General features: G+C 41.7%; 1 long non-coding RNA gene across 1 annotated transcript; it reads right to left on the bottom strand.

The window, feature by feature from the left end:
* Window positions 1–3,919: 3,919 nt before the first annotated feature.
* Window positions 3,920–7,101, bottom strand: LOC140656042 (uncharacterized). The gene is made up of 3 exons (XR_012043943.1): window positions 6,991–7,101; window positions 6,632–6,910; window positions 3,920–3,982 (listed from the first exon to the last, which is right to left on the bottom strand). It is a non-coding gene; the product is annotated as an uncharacterized lncRNA (long non-coding RNA).
* Window positions 7,102–7,303: the final 202 nt, after the last annotated feature.

Raw genomic sequence — 7,303 nt, 5'->3', positions numbered from 1 at the left:
TTCAGAAGGAGCAGGGGTTGTGTGAGCACTTGCTGCATTAATAAACAAAAAGGGCAAAGATAGGGCTGCATTTGTACCTTTCCTGACTCGCATGGTCAGAAATGCTTGTATATTGAATGGAGACACTGGGGAATTCTGCTGCACGGGAATCCTTAACAGCAGCTTTATTCAAACAAAGGTTGAATATGAAGAGAAGGGCTATTTGTGAGGGTGTGTTTGTGGAAAACAATTTTCAAATATGTTCTTCTTTCATTTTAACCAGACAGGTATTTCCCCTTTTTAGTTGTAGTGGATTTTTTCGCCCCCCCGTGGAAATCAGAAAGTTCCCAGAAACTTATAGATCGGTATAAGAGGGTTTGTTCACTTTTTCCTGGTACAGAAACAGCATTTAGTGCTTTGTACAAGGTTTCAGGCATTCCTGGTCATCTTCCCATGGGGCTGTGTTTCCATAGATAATACAGAGATCAGCAGGAGAGACAAACAGGCCTCAGTGAAGCCCTGCTAATTAAAAACCCAAATTACTAATCTGAACTAGATGATGCATCAAGATCCAATAAAAGATACAGGCATCTGAAAGGTAAATAGTACCGTAACAGACTTGATGGAAGCAGCCAAGGATGTGAAGACCTGTATTTCTAGCCCACACACATTATTTCATTCAAGCCTCAAGAATATACACAGAAATAATGACTCTTGCGATAACTTCCATTCGCAGTTCCCCTCCTATTTCTTGGTGGCTCATTATTTGTTGTTTAATGACAATAAAATAGAATAGCAATGTTCTGTAAGATAATTTCTGCTGTGAACACCTAATTACCTCTTCTACAGTCTCAGGAGGACTAAAATAATTAATAGATTTGGGTCTATTTTTGCAAATAAATATCAGTTTTCAAATCTTACCCTTTTTCAATCTTAAAAACCATTTTACAGTTAACCTATCTTCCAGGAATTTTTAATGCGTAAGCATCCCCAAATGACACAAAATAGCAAGGCGCAATAACCAACATTCCCCACAAACTGAACCAACCCCTCATCATTCACTTAGGTTTTTGTTCTTCAAACTTGAAAAGCTTTGAAAGCCGCAGTGAAGAGAGGCTATGTGGGTAGGTGCTTTGATAACCTGTGCAAAAGCCATCGTCTTTATAGAAGGGAAATGCCAGTATTTGCCATCATCTTTCTCAGGATTAAATGTTATTGAAGGAGACACAGTTTCCCACACAGGCACTGCCTTGCCTGCAAAACGGGCAGCCTAGTTCCCTTTGGGCAGTCCCCAGGTCACTGTTTCTTTTGTAGATATAGATTTGTAATGGCTCACCACAACCCACACACTGGGCAAAGACCCCTCAAATCCTGACTGCCTGGGTCATACCTGGACACCCGGCAGATTTATCCCAAGGCCAGCTTTGACATGTCCTTCTCCACGAGCTGAGATTTCTAGCGCAGCAGAACAGCATGCGTTACTGCCATCCAACTCACACCAGCTCCTCCGAGTGCTAATAAGGCCCATCACAGAGACAGCAAGATTTTTAAGCGTATTCTGTGAAACAAGGAGAATAAAAATCTATGGCACTGCATAATCCAGTCAGTGCCTTTCTTTGCTCACAAATCTTCATTCGTTCAGCTGTGAAAATTATGAACTGCCTCGAAATAATACAGTAAAGGCGGTCAATGACAATTATAATGTAAAGACTAATAGAGGTGGTGGTATGAAGCTGGTATATTCTGTTCTGCTGAAGCCCATTTATAATTTTTAATAAAAACAGTAACACTTTACAATAAGTGGACATCATTTAATGTTCAATTACTATGAAATTCCTTTGGAAATATATATTAAACACAGCAGCTCTGTATTTATACCAGGAGGGTTCCTTGAGATTGATGTTATCGCAGTGAATACTAGGGGAATGTCAAGTCCAACACCAGTGCATTCAATATTCTTGCCCTCTGGGTCAGGTATCCTTTCCTCCCCCACGCTGACATTTGAGACGAGTCCTTATCTATGTGGAGAGGAGCCACATGAATTATATACATGCTGCATTTTTTTAAAAAGGAATTTGCAACACAGGCTGGCAAGGCCTTGAGCAATGATTAACTGAGACATTTTTCAATAACAATACAAAAAGGTACAGCTCCTAAACAGGCAGTTTTCTCTTGAAGGCCAAGAGGTTTCTGAACCCCTACATTTCTAAAACAAGCATTATTTCAGATAAAGCACAAAACCTTTACAGCAGAACTAACTTCAACTTACTGAAGGTTTCTCTTAGCAAGAAAAATGCCGTAAGCCTTTGTCCTCTACTTGCAGGAGCTCTTATGCTGTAATATCCTTAGCCCTACCTTACCATCAGAGTTCACTACGTAGATCTGAGCCCTCAAACTTGCTCAGCACAGGTGGGATTAGTTGCCCTGGAAAGCAAAGCAGGATCTCCCTGAACCCCTGCAGCTGCCTGCATCTATGCTCTCAGCCACAGATGTCAGTGCTGTGCTCTCTCCTGGCAGGTTGTGGGACAACACGTTTGTTCCACAGGTATTTGTGAGGGAAAGCAAGGGGATGTGATCAGTGAAGCAGCAAACTGAACCCTAGCAGGGTATGGCTGGACCTTGCCGAGGAAGCCTTAAACCAGAGGCTCCCACGCTTTGTTTAGCTACAACCTCTATTAGCAGCTGTTAGCAGCACAGGCAACAAAAATGGCTGGACTTGGTTTGGGAAATGCCATTTGGGAAGCCGAATCTGAGGCCATCCTTTCTCCCTGGATGTATCTGCAGCCAGGGCTCTTATCTGAATGCAATCCCTAACGTGACTTTGTACACAAAATCTATCGCCTGAGGGTGGTAGTTACCTGCCTTCTCTGGGGTGAGGGTGCTGCCCTGCTTGCTTTGCAGTGAAGACTAACAAGATTAGATAAGGTTTGAAAGATGGCAGCTACCAGACACAGGTCACTGGAGTCTTCAGTTTGCAACACTGCTAGGATCCAAAGACAAATTTAGAGGAGTACCTCTCTTCCCAGACAATAAATACTATCGATAGCTACTTAGCAGCTTGGGAAAAAGGAACAGCAATTGGAGGAAGGGGGCATCCGAAGTGCTCCGCTAGACCTAACATCATTCCAGTTAATCTTAAATCATATTTCGCATCCTCTGCTGGAACGCTGTTTATCCCAGACCTCCAGGCAGCTTAGACACCTGGCATAATAGCCCATTAATTACTTCAGCATGGGAAATAAATTTTAATGTCTTTCTCTTTGATGCTTATTACTAAACACTTCACGCATTCCCAAATACACATCAATGGTTCATCCTTCTTCCTTTTAGATAGAACAGCCTTTATTTTATAGTTTGACTTTAATCAACATCTCTCCCAACTCTGGGTGGCATGCGATAACATTTATACCCTCATCTGGGGTCACCAGTTCACTTAGGAACTCAGAACAAGGTATTTATATTTTGCTGCACTTGTGTTTTTATCCTCTTAAAGGTGATTACAACATCAAGTTTTGCCCAGTGTTTCAGTATCTGAAGATGAAAGGTGGTAGGAGGTATAATGGTAGCAGGTCAGCACTTTCAATAAGCATCCATCTGTAAACAAGTCCCTTAAAATATTGCAGCAGTGTGAAAGGAAGCTGCATCCTAATTGGGTAGAGTGAAAAGCCATAGGGCTTATAAATATAATGTGTAGGTGATCTGTCTTGCCAAAAAAGAGGCGGTTCGTTATATGAAGGACACATTATCCTTTCCTCTTCCTATGATTCAGCATGGTAAGTAGTCATTCCTAATTGGCTTACAGCTTAGTATGAAATATTAGGATGCCACACAATGTGATGACACAGCTGGATTCCTAAGGGAAGCCAAAGAGTGATCTGAGAACAGAAGAGGGACAAGAGCAGATGCGGGTCTGAAAAAAAATAGTTGTAACTTACAGAGTAGCATGTCATTCTTTATCCTCCTCCTCCTGCGTGCAGCATGCTGTGTACAGCACACCACTCTCCTGGTAGAAAAGCAAGAGACCTGTCACTTCAGAGTTCCTAAATAAAATGTGGCAAAAAAATGTGATTGCTGGGAGTATTGAAACAGGAAGAGGCAAGGAGGCTGAATAAATCTGGGCAATAGCTGCCTCATCATGAAAAATACACTGCACAAATTTTACCTCTCTTTGTGCGTCAGATGATGATTTCCTCAAATTTCTTCTCAACTGGAAAGTATTTGCCAAATTACCTATTCAAACAATCTGTGGGTCACTCACAGAAGTTCGGCAGTCAGGAGACGAGCCATTTGAGCGGGCACCCAGGCCGTATGCTGGGGGCTTGTTTCCTGGTCCTGGCCTTGATTCAGGAAGGTAATTAAACAGCTGCCCACCTGAAGTCAATAGGGCTATTCACATGCACTTAAGTGCTGCTGACGCCAGGCTGAGGGGAATAGACTTCTCAGGGGGAGATTTCTGCTGCAAATACTAGTGCTAATTCAAAATTCACTTTCTACAAAGTCCTTCTCCTGCAGTCAGCTGAAATTAGCTATATCCACTGTTGTGTGTGCCAGGAAACTCAATAGGATATTGCCCAAAGTGAACATAAAGGAGAAATAAACACAGCAGAAATTAATAACAGGAGTTCAGACCAGTAGGTTGCAAAAGATGTGTTATAAATTTCATCCAGCTGTAATGCAAATTCTGCCAAATGATTGGGAACATCTCCCTTTTTATATCACTGTTTCACTACGTATTAATAGCAACCAGTTACTGATGCGGTACTAAAATATTAATGATATGGTCGTAAACCTGAATCAGTGCCTAACTTGGCAGAACAATGTAGGGCAACTTTTCAGTCACGTGTGAACAAAAACAGTTTTCAGAAACCATTTTGTTACTGCGAGACCATGTGGGCAGAAGTAATTGCATGGCTATTTTAGGCACAAAAATTGTTAGTCTTCCTTGGAAAATCAACAGCCCCGTTGAGGTGTACAGTATGGGTGCCCAGGTATTTATGCAAGGCTGAGAGGATCTCAAACTAGGCAGAAACAAAGTTCATGCAATTAATTAGTAAGATTTCATCTGTGATTTATTCTGCAGCTGGTATGGCTGACTTTTATATGTACATTAGAGACAATAGCCTCCACCCTCTGGGGACTGATTGTTTCAGCAGGATTTAGCTCTTTGTTCTGGGCTGAGCTGGAATATGTTCACCAAGTAAGGCAAGAAATCCAAAGCAAAACCCAGAGCTTTTGCACCTGGCTGATATAAAAACAGGTGAATTTATCAATTCTGCATTGTATCATCTGTGACCGCAACAGAAATTTGGGGACGGTAAAAGGATTTAAAAGGCAGAGACTTCTCTTGCACCTTCTATATTTTCCAGTCTGCTACCCAAGCCAGCCTACTCAGGACAACCAGGGGCAGCTGCCAACTAAACAAGGCAGCCTTTGCGATGCTTGATTGGATCTGGAAGAGAAGCATGTCTTGAAGTCTCCTTGCTTCTCACTTTAGCTACGCTCCAGCAGAACTGGGCTGGTCCATTTTATTATTCACATTTGTCCCTTTCTATGAAGATGGGGCCATATATCTAAGCTCCTTTCAAACACCTTTAATTGAAGCTACAAATTAAGGTGAGTAAGGACAGACGCAGAAGGATTCTGTGTACTCTGCACAATTCCCAACAGCCACTAGCACCCCAGGAAGAGCTGGAATACTAGAAAAATATTTTATTTTTACATTTCCACAGGACACAGCCAATGGGTCACACTCACGGCTAGTATCACTCTCCCTCCGCTCCCCATCAGGATCCAAAAGAGGCACTGGAGGAAACTCATACATAGCCGACATTTTATGTAGGTGTATCAATACTAAACCAAGGTCACTGCTTCTTCTCTGAGTCATCGGTGTACAAATAAGCTGACTTTGGTCATGACTAACGGAGTTTTCAGTTTAGAAGTGCAGAGAATAGCATAAAATTAATTATGTCACAAAAAAGAAGGGTCTTTTCCTTCTGGTTTTCTATTGCAGTCACATAAATGAGGACCCAAAATACCGCTGAGATATCACTTAACATTGTTAGCACCTGGGAGGCAGGTCCAATCACTGCGACAATGTCTTTATTATTTGCTGACCAGAGTCACTGCAGTCACTTACAGAAATGATAATCTTTCTTCATTATATCTGCAAGCAGATGCCATCGAGGTGTGACTGACAATCATCCCTTTCATAGTAAGTGATCATAGGGTTTCCATTGCTCTCACATCCATTGGCTCCTTGTTTATTAATGACACAGTTGAAATTTTACTGTTGCTTCTGCTCAGGTGGGAGATAGCAAACATTTACTTGATTGACACCTGTCATTAGGACAGTCTGTCCTACAACTCGAGTGGTAAATAATGCAGTCTTACTGCAAATTAAGTTGCCAAACAAATTTTTTTTTGTTTACAAGTTACCAGAGCAGGAGAAAAATTGCCCGTGTTTTGAAATGTGTTCTAGCAAGACACTGGAAATGCATCGAGCAGCATGAGAACCTCTGGCAGTCATTCATTTCTGGTCTCAGACAACCAGCGTTTCAGTTCCTAACAGAGCGAATGGCAAATGTAGTATTTCAGGGCTCCTTCACATACCAAAGCAATCAGCATTAGTGAAACACCAGGAAGACAATTATACCTCCAAACATACTCCTTGGACAAAGTCTATGGTCAGCTCAGCTCCTGTTCATCTCTTAGATCTTCTTTCTCTCTCTTTTTTTCTGTGACAAAGACCAATGGAGGACAGTGAGGAGAAAGACGAGATCCTCTGAGACTCTCTCCCATACGTGGCACAAGGTGCACGTGACTATAGATGGGTCTGCGGAGGCTACAGGGCCTGCAGAGGTGCCATGATAAATCTGCGTCTTAAAACTGTACAGAGCAGCTCCCACAACATCTCCCACATCTAAAGTCTGCTCTAAAAAACAAAAAGAGAATCATCCCTTGGAAGAAGCCAAGTCAAACATAACTCATTCCTTTATTCTTTTTCTCTCTTACCATGCTTTACAGATGATTGTTTCATCTCATTCTTCTGTTTCCAAGAACGACCTTTCTAAATCCTCAGGCAATATTCAGAGCAGGCAGATTTTTCTTTGAGTGTTCATGGCTGATCTGATCAATTAAAAAAAGGAGGTTACAGTACATTTTTAACCAAATACCCCATAGTATAAAATCTCAGAGGTCATTCTATAAGAAAAATATTTTTTGTTAGCAAGTAAATGCAAAGAAATTATAACAGGGATTCAGCACAAACCCTTTTCTCATGTGTCCTATGGGATTTTCTGTATTGTTCTCTCTGTTTGAAGGGTTT

Source organism: Ciconia boyciana, chromosome 8 (assembly GCF_034638445.1).
Source record: "Ciconia boyciana chromosome 8, ASM3463844v1, whole genome shotgun sequence".
Lineage (NCBI taxonomy): Eukaryota > Metazoa > Chordata > Aves > Ciconiiformes > Ciconiidae > Ciconia > Ciconia boyciana.
This window is presented reverse-complemented; position numbering and strand designations above follow the sequence as displayed.